The following is a 10,953-nucleotide window of genomic DNA, read 5'->3' as shown; positions in this document are numbered from 1 at the left end:
ATATTTTAATGTCTTTCTAGGGCTCAGACAATGGCTTCATCTATGTCCTTCAGCTCTGTGGCTTGCACACTGTATTTGCTACTCACTTCGTGATAAGGATATGAAACTGGGTGTCTGGACAGGAAGTGTGGCACTTTTCTGGAGACATGCAGTGGAAGTTAAATCAGCATAGACAAGAATATTGCTTTTGTATGCCATTGGCTGGGATTACATCTCCTATATAGACATAACTATGTACATAAATAGGTAATGGATATTTTTTAAAGAGTATTTTTTTACAACCTGCTGCAATAAAATTCTGACTGGTGACGCCAAGGCATGCCAATAGTTTATAGTGCATTATCTCATATGAGAGTCAATCCACAGGGATTGTAATATAGTATAATTGTAGGTATATTTTCAAATGGAAAGCAAAGTAGTGATTTGAATGATGAAGCATTAGTCTCTTAAATTCTGAAAGGTACTGGAGTCAGGTATTTTCTAGGAAGCCCTAAAACAGGTCCATTCAATCAATCTTTTCTTAAATGCTTTGCTTCAGAATGGTTCTTTCCAGAAGTATCCATCTACTCAAGGCATTTTTCGTGGGATAACCTAAAACAAAAGCAAAGTATTAGCTTTATGAGGAGCTGTTGTTTTTATTGATCTTCTAATGTTTACTGCCTGAGCCATCAGAAGGGCTTACAGCTGATAGAAGCAGGTACAAAGAGAAAGTTTTCTTTATAATTCCTTTAACTAATTAAAAATATTTTAATGAATTGCACTTCAATATCAAATACATTTGCTCTGCATAGGCAAATTCTACTTTATATGCTTCTGGCTTAGGTAAATGTTTACTTGGAGATATACTAAAAATTATTTCACTCAATTCAATTTGCCCCTGGCATTTGCAAATGAAGATGCAAACTGAATACCCTTGTCTGATGTTTCTACAAACTCATTTTAACTCAGTGTCAGGTGCAGTTATTGACAAAATAATATTTAAATCAGAAGTGTCATCCCAGAAATGGATTTTCCCACCCATGTCCTGAAAATGAATCTAAGAACTGCATTTTCAAAGTCTGAAAATTTGAACTTAACATAAAACATGAAGTAATAACAGTATTATTAACTACATTGAGGTAATTATATTCCCATTAAGTTAAAGTTTTTGTCCTAGCTTTCCTCATTTTTTGGATCTGCCCCCTTCAGGTTTTTATTATTTTTTTAATATTATTATTATTATTAATTAGATTTGTATGCTGCCCCTCTCCGTAGACTCGGGGCGGCTCACAACAATAACAAAGACAATGTAAGAACAAATCTAATGATTTAAAAAACACTAAAAACCCCATTATTAAAAGCAAGCATACACACAAACATACCATGTATAAACTGTATAGGCCTGGGGGAGATGTCTCAATTCCCCCATGCCTAACGGCAGAGATGGGTCTTAAGAACTTTACGAAAGGCAAGGAGGGTGGGGGCAGTTCTGATCTCCGGGGGGAGCTGGTTCCAGAGGGTCGGGGGCCACCACAGAGAAGGCTCTTCTCCTGGGTCCCACCAAACGACATTGTTTAGTCGACGGGACCCGGAGAAGGCCAACTCTGTGGGACCTAACCAGTCTCTGGGATTCGTGCGGCAGAAGGCGGTCCCGGAGATATTCTGGTCCGATGCCATGATGTTTATTAAATGTCTGAAGAGCAACAACAATAACTCCAATAAAGCAAATGGAACTGGAAAAGTGAAAAAGAAAGTAGGAAGAGAAAAATTTAAAATTGCAATAAGAAAATTCTGCTCTGTGGAATATTCTCCCCTCAGAGATTAGAACAACCCAATCCTGCTAGCCTTCCATAAGGCTCTAAAAAACCTAGCTCTCTTCCTGAGCTTGGGCCTGAATAAATAAAGGACATCATATATTGGCTTTATTGTTAGCTGGCCGAGTATCTTGACTGCTGTGAATATTTATTTTGAATATTTTATTGTTTTGGGATTTTCATCTGCAAGTGAATTTTTCACAAACCCAGAAGTTTCTCTTTCTGATTTAGCCTTTAAAATAGACCAGGTAGGTAATTTCCTATTGAAAACTTTTATAAAATTCACAGTACAATTAAATATGATCTACCATTTCAAGGTAATACCATTATAAGAATGAAATCTTTGAGAGATGGGAACTGTTTTAAATCTAGCACCTGTGACTTTTGAAAAGGCTATCCTGTTCTTATTTATGTACAAAATATTCAGATATTTAGGGAGTTGCAAAGTATATTTGTAATTGATTCCAAAAGTTACCAGTGAATGTGAACCTTTGGCTTCAGCCATTTATTCCTGAACGGATTTATCCCATAATCTTTGTTCAATGTAGTGAAATGCTGATGTCATACCCCTGGAAGATAAACAACCAAGATCAATGCCAATCCTACTAATCTTTTGTTTAATCTGGTTAAACCACATATCATTTGGGATTTCCTGAAGCAATCCTTACAGTTTAGGATGCCAACTGACCACTTTTTAAACAAACGTTGAATGCTCAGAGTATTTAGGTAGGTTTTTTATACAGAAAAAACCCCCTGATTTTTGTTTTATATTTTTAGTATATGCTACCACAGATAAGGAGTCAATCAGGGAGAAGGAGCAGTGAAATTTTGATGGTTTTCTTCAAAGTTAAAGTAATTCTTGTTACATCTCAGCAACAGACAATTCTTGTGTCTCTTACAAAACTTGTCTTACCCCTGCAGAGATTAGTGACTCATCCTGGCTTCTTCTGTCCAAATCAGGACACAGAAAGGTAAGTGGCAGAAAAAAAAGCATCATTATTAGCACTTTTTATCACCATGAAACACTGAAAGGATTTTAAAAGGACCATGAGAATTAAAGAAATTAAAAAAAATATTTTACTTGGAAAGAATCTTTCAGAACATTGGAAGAATATTATGGAATCAATCATATTCCTTATAATCTGATTAAAAAATACTATCAACTATTTGTTTCTTTCAATCAATCAATCAATCACATTGCTACCATCTAAAGCAGAATTTCTCAACCTTGCAATTTGGCAAAGATTGTAAACTTCAACTTCCAGAATTCCCTAGTCAACACAGTTTAAAGTTGCAAAGTTGCAACACTCTGCTCTAGTGCTTGGTTTGGAAGGGAAGGAAAATAATAAATAAAAACAAAACCCTTTGCACATGCTGCAATATGAGATCTAACGCTACTGACCTGATCTAATTTTGTATTATGCAGGAAACTCTTTTTTACGGGCTGTAATTTAATATTTAATAATGGATTTGTAAAGATTAGAGAAGGAATCCAATCCACCTGGGAGCTGTTATTGCTTCCACTGGAGTTCTGCTGAATGTTTTATTTTCTTTCTATGTGATTGGAAATGTAAATCATTTCACCTTTCAGGCGTAGGAGAGCTACGCAAGTTGGTAGTTTATGGCTTCTATCTATGACTTGGTTTCTTGAAGGGAAGAAATAGTAAAAACGAAATTAAGGCAAACAGATAAATGCCAAATTCCTATGGCTCATCTTGCAATTATCGCATCTGCTGCTGTGAAGTGGTGGTAGGGGGAGGCAGGGGGAGAAATTCTAGAAACCCATCAGGCAGCACAATGACATGCATAAAGAAAAGGAGCAGACAGTAAAGGACAACTGATAATGAGCTTTTAAAAAAATACAAGGAGCTGAATCTTGCAATTCTCTTATTCTTGCTTATTGGCTGTTTTCTGAGTGCTTTTATGTTGACTATCATTACAGAACAGCCAGTTTCCTTTTTGAAGAATACTGTTTAAGAGAACATGGGGCGCTCTTTCCCATTAGAATGGATAAACGTGAGCTAGCTAATTGATGAGAAAGGTAGAGCAAGGGTCACATATATACTAAGTACCTACCCGAGCCTTTCACCACAAATGAATTCTATTTTGGACACATTGAGCAGAGTCTTAGCTCTCTGGAGAAATCTGTGCTACTGAGAAAGGAGGTGAGTGGGAAGAAAAGAAGGCAACCAGAACCAAGGTTAATGGACTCACTGATCTCATTGATGGGTGCCACATTGGAAGACTTGAAGGACCAGGCTGGAGACAGATCACTTAACGAAGTCCTAATTATGTGGTTGCAAAGATTCAGCAATAACCTGATGACATGTGGAATTTTCTATCTTTGCTGCTGCTCCTTATCTTGTTACTTTTGTTTGAAGTCATTGAACCTATATGATTTCCCTGCAAAGTATTAAATAAAAGCAAATGGTTTGCACTTTAGTTTTTGGACGGCATTGGTACAAAAATAAAAGGAAGAATCTTACTGCAAAATTGAAATAACTATGGGTGACTTAAACTTCCTGTACTTTCCCCCCAGATTAGTATCTCTTAATGGTACAAATGGTCTTGTGTTTCTTTAAACTACAGTATTATAAATTTATTTGTAAAATTGTACTTTCTGTGACCTTGGTAGAAATGACAAAGGGATTCTTAAAGAGCTACCTGCCTTCTCACCTTCACATTAATAATAGCAAAAGATATTTTTCCTGATATCTAAAGCTAGAGATGGTTACTTGTGCCAGCGTTACTGTAGTTCTGTGGTACGCTAGAGGGAAAGATTGGGATGTGTTGATAGATTAAGAAAAGGAGACAAAGAAGGAGTAACCACTGAACCTTTACGTCCAAACATTCTTCCACCATCCTATTTGTAATATATTAAACACTATAGATAATTTGTTACTAAAAGGTCAATGAATCCTATATCTGAATTTATTTAATCCCGGGGCTTTCAATCCATGCTCATTCCAAGGTGCTATGTTCAGTAGCTCTCTTTATTGACTTTATATTTTAGATATATCATTAGACTCTTTTTCAGTCTTTATGTATACGCATGCAGGCATGCAGGCATATATGCAGGCATTTGTGTGTTCCAAAAACTTTATTACTATTCTCAGTTTCTGAACTGTTTCAATTACTAGGCAGTATGCATTTATCTTGATTAAGTTCATTTAATGTTAATATTACAACATGTTAATGTTAATATTATAATGTAGTAAAATGTATTTTATTCAGTAGATCAATAATACAAGGAACTGAACATGTCACTTACAGAGAGAAAATGATTATTTAATATTTATCAATCAATTAATTAATTAAATGTATCTGCCACAGATCTCTCTATCCAAAATCCAAAATCATTCCAGAGTTTCCAAACATGAAAATGAACTTGAACCTAGTCCTTCCTTGTCTAACATTATAGATTTTGCCTCTCTACATTGGATTTCTGCCTTTATAAAATAGAAATGTTGGTATAACAGTAAACCTGCAAATAGAAGCCAGTCCAGACTGAAACTTGATCATATCAAGGTAAGACTAATTGCAGAAGCATTTCTGAGTGGTGAGAGTGAAATAGCACTGATAGGTTAGGAGCCGTAGAAAGTCTATGAAGATAATAAAGATTCTGATCAGAAGAACATTAACTGCAAAATTAAGATCTTGTTTTATTCAAGGACAGGCACCAGGTATAACTACAAAAACAACAACCCCAAAAAATCCCTCCAATAAAAGCAGACCTGTTGCCTGCAGAAAAATATCTGAGTTTCTAAGCACACTAATAATTCCAGTAGGTTTTGAATTTCAGAAAAACACGACAAAACAACCACTATTTGTCATTTGGGAAACCACCAGGAGAGGAAGGGAGTCAGATTCTATGCCAGTAGAGAGGACATATTGTTGGCAGACTAAAAAGACATGGATAAGAATTTTCTTATCATTGCACCCTCTACGGTTACAGCTGGTGCACTACTTTGTACAAAGCAGGGTGAAAAGTTACAAGTAAATGATGGCAACTCCCACAGAGGAGCAGCTGTCCTTGAAACGGTCAGCAGAAAAATAAGGCTTCTGTGTGGGTCATCTGCAACCCACTGCAAAATAGACAGAACTATCCTTCGTTGCTTTGGGACAAGATGTGAAGAGTCCCTTTGGAGTGAGTGACATATACATACAATAAATAAATAAATGATATTAGTCATGACTTGTGTGTAATGGGTAACAGCTACAGCAAGTGAAACTTGGAAAATGAGAGAGAATGAACACTTTTCTGGAAAATTTTATTTATTAATCAATTGATTGGACTTTTATGCCACCCCACTCCGAGGACTCATCACAAAATACAGTGGAACCTACACTTATATACTTAATTTGTTCCATGATCAGGTTCTTAAGTAAAGTTTGTAAGAAGAAGCAATTTTCCCCATAGGAATCAATGTAAAAGCAAATAATGTGTGTGATTGGGGAAACCACGTGGAGGGTGGAGGCCCTGTTTCCTCCCAGGAGATTCCTAGAGAGGCCCCATGGAGGCTCCTCCCTGCCTTTTCTATCCCTGTTTCCTCCCAGGAGGCTCCTAGAGAGGCCCCACAGAGGCTTCTCCCTGCCTTTTTTGGTTACAGTTTCAGAGGCTCAGGTTTGTAAGTGGAAAATGGTTCTTGAGAAGAGGCCAAAAAAATATTGAACACCTGGTTCTTACAGCGTGAGTTCCAAAAGTAATGCAATTGAATTTCCAGTGCTGCTACTATTGGTTGGGGTGGAACCAAAGCACTTGGAGTATGTGAGGGGGGATACTAAGCTTTGTCACGAAACACGAAGCTGTGGAAGCAGCAGGACATCAATTATTGTAAACCTCTGTGAGCCGACTGTGTCACGAAAAAAATGGAATTGATGATCGAGCAATGTTACCTGATTAAGTTTTGTGGTAAACTGAAAAAAATCTCTTGAGGAGACTAACAAAATGATTAGTGGGGCTTACGGGGACTCTGCTGTGTCCTACTCACAAGTTTTGGGGTGGTTAAAGGCCTTTAAGGAGGGTTGGGAAGAGGTTCACGATGAACAACGCTCTGGGCAGCCGTCAATCAGCAAAACCGACAACAATACGGCACATGCTCGATAATTCTTGGACTCTGACCGTCGATTGAGTATCAAGATGGTTGCCAATGAACTGAACTTGTCATCTACTGTTGTGTTTCGCATTGTTACTGAAGATTTAGTGATGAAGAAAGTGTGCACTAAGCTTGTGCCCAAGGTGTTGTCAGATGACCAAAACACCAACTGAGCGGAAACTTCAAGTGAGCTTTTGCAACGTATAGAAATAGAACCTGATTATTTGGACAACGTAATCACTGGGTTTTTGAATATGACCCAGAAACAAAACGCCAAAGCTCTGAGTGGCACACCGACCAGTCCCCCAAGGCCAAAGAGGCAAGAATGAGCAAATCAAAAGTGAAAGCAATGCTCATTGTCTTTTTCAACAGTAAAGGAGTGGTCCATAAGGAGTTTGTTCCTCAAGGGCAGACAGTTAACACTGCGTCCAATGTGGAAGTCCTGGAAAGACTCTGGAAAAGGTTCATCAGGACAAGAAAAGACATCTCCGCTATCTGGCAACTCCATCACGACAATGCGCCTTGCCACAATGCGCTATGAGTCCATGAGTTCCTGGCCAAACACCAGCTGCAAACGCTGCCCCAGCAGACTTCTTTTTGTTTTCTGAAAAGAACCCGTTTTTCATCCGTAGAAGAGATCCAATCAGCCATGACGAAGACCTTGTGAGAAGTCCCTGAAAACGCCTTCCAGGGCACGTACCGGTCATGGCAGAGTCATTGGACATGTGTAGAGGCCATGTGTAGAGGCCCAAGGACAGTACTTTGAAGAATTTTAAGTGTTTGTGCAAATCTTTTCAATACATTACTTTAAAAAAATTGCATTACTTTTGGAACACACCCTGTATCTAGAAAAGTTAATAAATAAAGACATCTGTAGGTAGAGGTACCACTGTATTATCAAGGCTGTCACCTGTTTCTATTTTCTACGGTTACTCCAAAATGAAAAGAAGCAGGTTTTATTTTTATTTTATTTTTCAGTTAGTTACAACAGAAGTAGAAGAATCTGGAAGGCTTGACCTTAGAAGTCTGATCTAGGGGACCTATTGCTGTTCCTAACGTTGTGATGAGCTGCACAATTAAAGAGCTATATGAATGCTCCCAGGAAAACTAGTGGCTGGGCAAATTATTTGACATCAGTTTTAAACACAGCCATTCTAACATCACATCTTCTGTCAGAGCATAAATCAGAAATATTATCATCATGGGGACAGTATAACTGCAGGTGAAAGGTAGCCATCTATATTGATCTAGCTTTCCCTGTGAAGCAGCCTACCTCAATTTCTGAGCTAGGAACCTCTGGACTTGTAAGCATATCTGGAGGATAATGCTGATAGAAGGTTATACAGGGACAATTAATAACATCATACTTTAAACTAATGATGCCCCCTATTTTTTCCTACTCTGCGTCTGAATTATTTTCATTCCCTAGGGACGCATCTCTACCACTCATTTGATTCATAGGAGCCTAATTGGAAAAGAGGGAGATTAGGCAAAATTACACATTCTATTAATTAAGTAATTAACAATAGTTTCCCTAATAGCGTTGGAGTCTAATATGTCTCATCCTTATTCCCAAAGAATTGCAACGCTTCATACCAATAGTTTCCATATTTGCAAATGCAAACTAGTGTCCTCTTCCCTCCAATCACTTCCTTGATCTTTCTGCAAACCTTGTGTGGTTTGGGGAAAATTAAGGCATCAGGCAACAAACTAGGAAACTAGGATACTGTGAATTTTAGTACTGCCTTGGGAATAAAGCCAGCCAGGTGATCTTGGACCTGTCCCTTTCTCTCAGCTTTAGGAAGAAAATAATGGCAAATCACTTCTGAAGAACCTTGCTTAAAAAACTATAGGGAGTTGTCCAGGCAGGCTTCAAGAATTCAACACAATTAAAGAAGAAGAAGAAAGGTTTGACCTAATAATTTTAAAATAAAATTTCCTTCTTATTTGGAAGAATTATAAATTTTCCACAATGTGATTCAATTAAACTCAGGTTTCAGATAACTCTGATCTATACAGTATCCCTCCTGAAAACCTTTAATATATATATGCTGCACTGGTTACCTATTAGTCTCCAGTCGCAATTCAAGGTATTGGTTATCACCTATAAAGCTCTACATGGCTTAGGACTTGACTGTTTCCTGTAACGTACCTCCCAGAGACCAATTAGATCCCACAGAGTTGGCCTTCTCCAAATCCCGTTTACTAAACAATGTGTATTGGTGGGTCTGCAGGGGAGGGCCTACTCTGTGATGGCCCGAGATTTTTGGAACCAGCTATTCTCCAATATCCATATTACCCCTACTTTACTGGCCTTCTGAAGAGCCTTGAAGACCTGGTTCTACCAATAGGCCTGGGGGTCGTGGGAATCCACAGCCTACCTCTGGCCGATATATTTTTTGATCGGTATGAGTGATGAATGGTTGTTCTGTTTGGGATCTGGGGTTTTATTAGTATTAATTATTAGGGCTTTTTATAGTTATAGGGAATTATATTAAGATATAGATATACGTAGATAGAGATAGAGATAGAGATATAGACAGTAAAGGCCAGCCATTCGCGGCCCTACTGGAATGGTGGGGAGGGGGAGCGCATGTGAAAGGTGCTTCTGTTGGCATGCTCGGCAAATCCCTCCACCTTTGGAGTCCTCTAAGCGGAGGGGTTTGCTGGGCATGCCAATGGACACACTGTTCAGTCAGCGCTCAGGTGGGGGGAGTAGGGGGGAGAGGAGAGAAGGAGAGGCCTCTGTTGACCATCATCATAGAACAGGAAGTGCAATCATAGATCAGCTGCCGCCCTGGCTGGGGGTTTGGAGGCCACAGAGCCAGAGTTGGGGGTGGGGGTAGAAAGAAAGAAATGTTTCTGCTGGTTTCTTTGTGTGCAGCCAAAAGTCTGTCTGTTTTCCTTTCTTTCTCTTTCTCTTCCCCACTGTAATGTATTTGCTTAGAGTTAGTAACTGTCTTGCCATTGGTCGTTCTGGTTGGAGGGAGGAATACTGGCTTCTCATTGGTTATGTAAGAATTGTGCCGGGTATAAATACCCTGTCAGCTGTCAAAGTGCTGTTCCTGTTATGTGTGTTGTCCGACTAATAAAGACTGTTAATATTCGCTCCGTCTGGGCCTAGACTTAATAGTGGCGACGAGGAATTGTTCCACACGTGCAGAGCATACGCTCAATTATTCCTGTCTACAGCATGTCTACGCAACTGACTTTCGCTCCATTCGACCCGCGAGTGGAAACTTGGGACTCCTACGTTGCAAGGTTCGAATGTTTCCTCATTTCTAATGGGTTTACTGAAATTTCGGGGGACAGAAAGAGAGCATACTTCCTCAGTTTTTGCGGTGCCGAAATGTTCGAGACCGCCAGGGCTATTTTTGCTCCTACCTTGATCCATAACGTGCCTTGGGAGCAGTTTCTTTCAACCCTCCAGGACCATTACGCCCCCGCCCCCTCCCGCTGTGCTCGCCGCTATGTTTTCTTTCACCGGAATCAACAGGAGGCTGAATCAATAAATGATTATGTGGCCGCGCTCAGGAGGGCTGCCCTGTACTGTGAATTTGTGGATTTGGAAGATTACCTCCTCGATCGCTTAGTCTTTGGGGTGAGGGACGGGCGCTTGAAGCGCCGTCTTTTGGCTATCCAGGGGCTCTCCTTTAAAGTCGCTCTCGCGGAGGCGAGAGCCTTCGAGATGTCTAGTCAGTCCCTGGCTGCCATGGATGTGTCGGTCAACGCGACTTCGCCAGCCCCGGTCAAGTTAGCTCCGCAATTACCTCAGGATGTGGAGAACACCTTGGTCTCTGAAGAGGAGGTTTGTCGCCTGGCTGCGTCTAGGCCGCGGGAGGCCCCTCCTACCACCCGGCCCCACCCTCCTCCTCCCTCGCCGTGTCGAGGGTGTGGCGGGGATCACTTCCGGGCTGTTTGCCCCTTCAAGGATCTGACGTGCCGACGCTGCGGGGGGCGGGGACATATCGCCCGAGCCTGTAATGTCCGACGGCCGTTTTCGAATCAGTCTACAGGTTACAAGGATTCCATGGCCGGAGGCTTCCGACCGCCTCCTAGAGATT

The sequence above is a fragment of the Erythrolamprus reginae genome, chromosome 2 (assembly GCF_031021105.1).
Source record: "Erythrolamprus reginae isolate rEryReg1 chromosome 2, rEryReg1.hap1, whole genome shotgun sequence".
Taxonomy (NCBI): Eukaryota; Metazoa; Chordata; class Lepidosauria; order Squamata; family Dipsadidae; genus Erythrolamprus; species Erythrolamprus reginae.
This window is presented reverse-complemented; position numbering follows the sequence as displayed.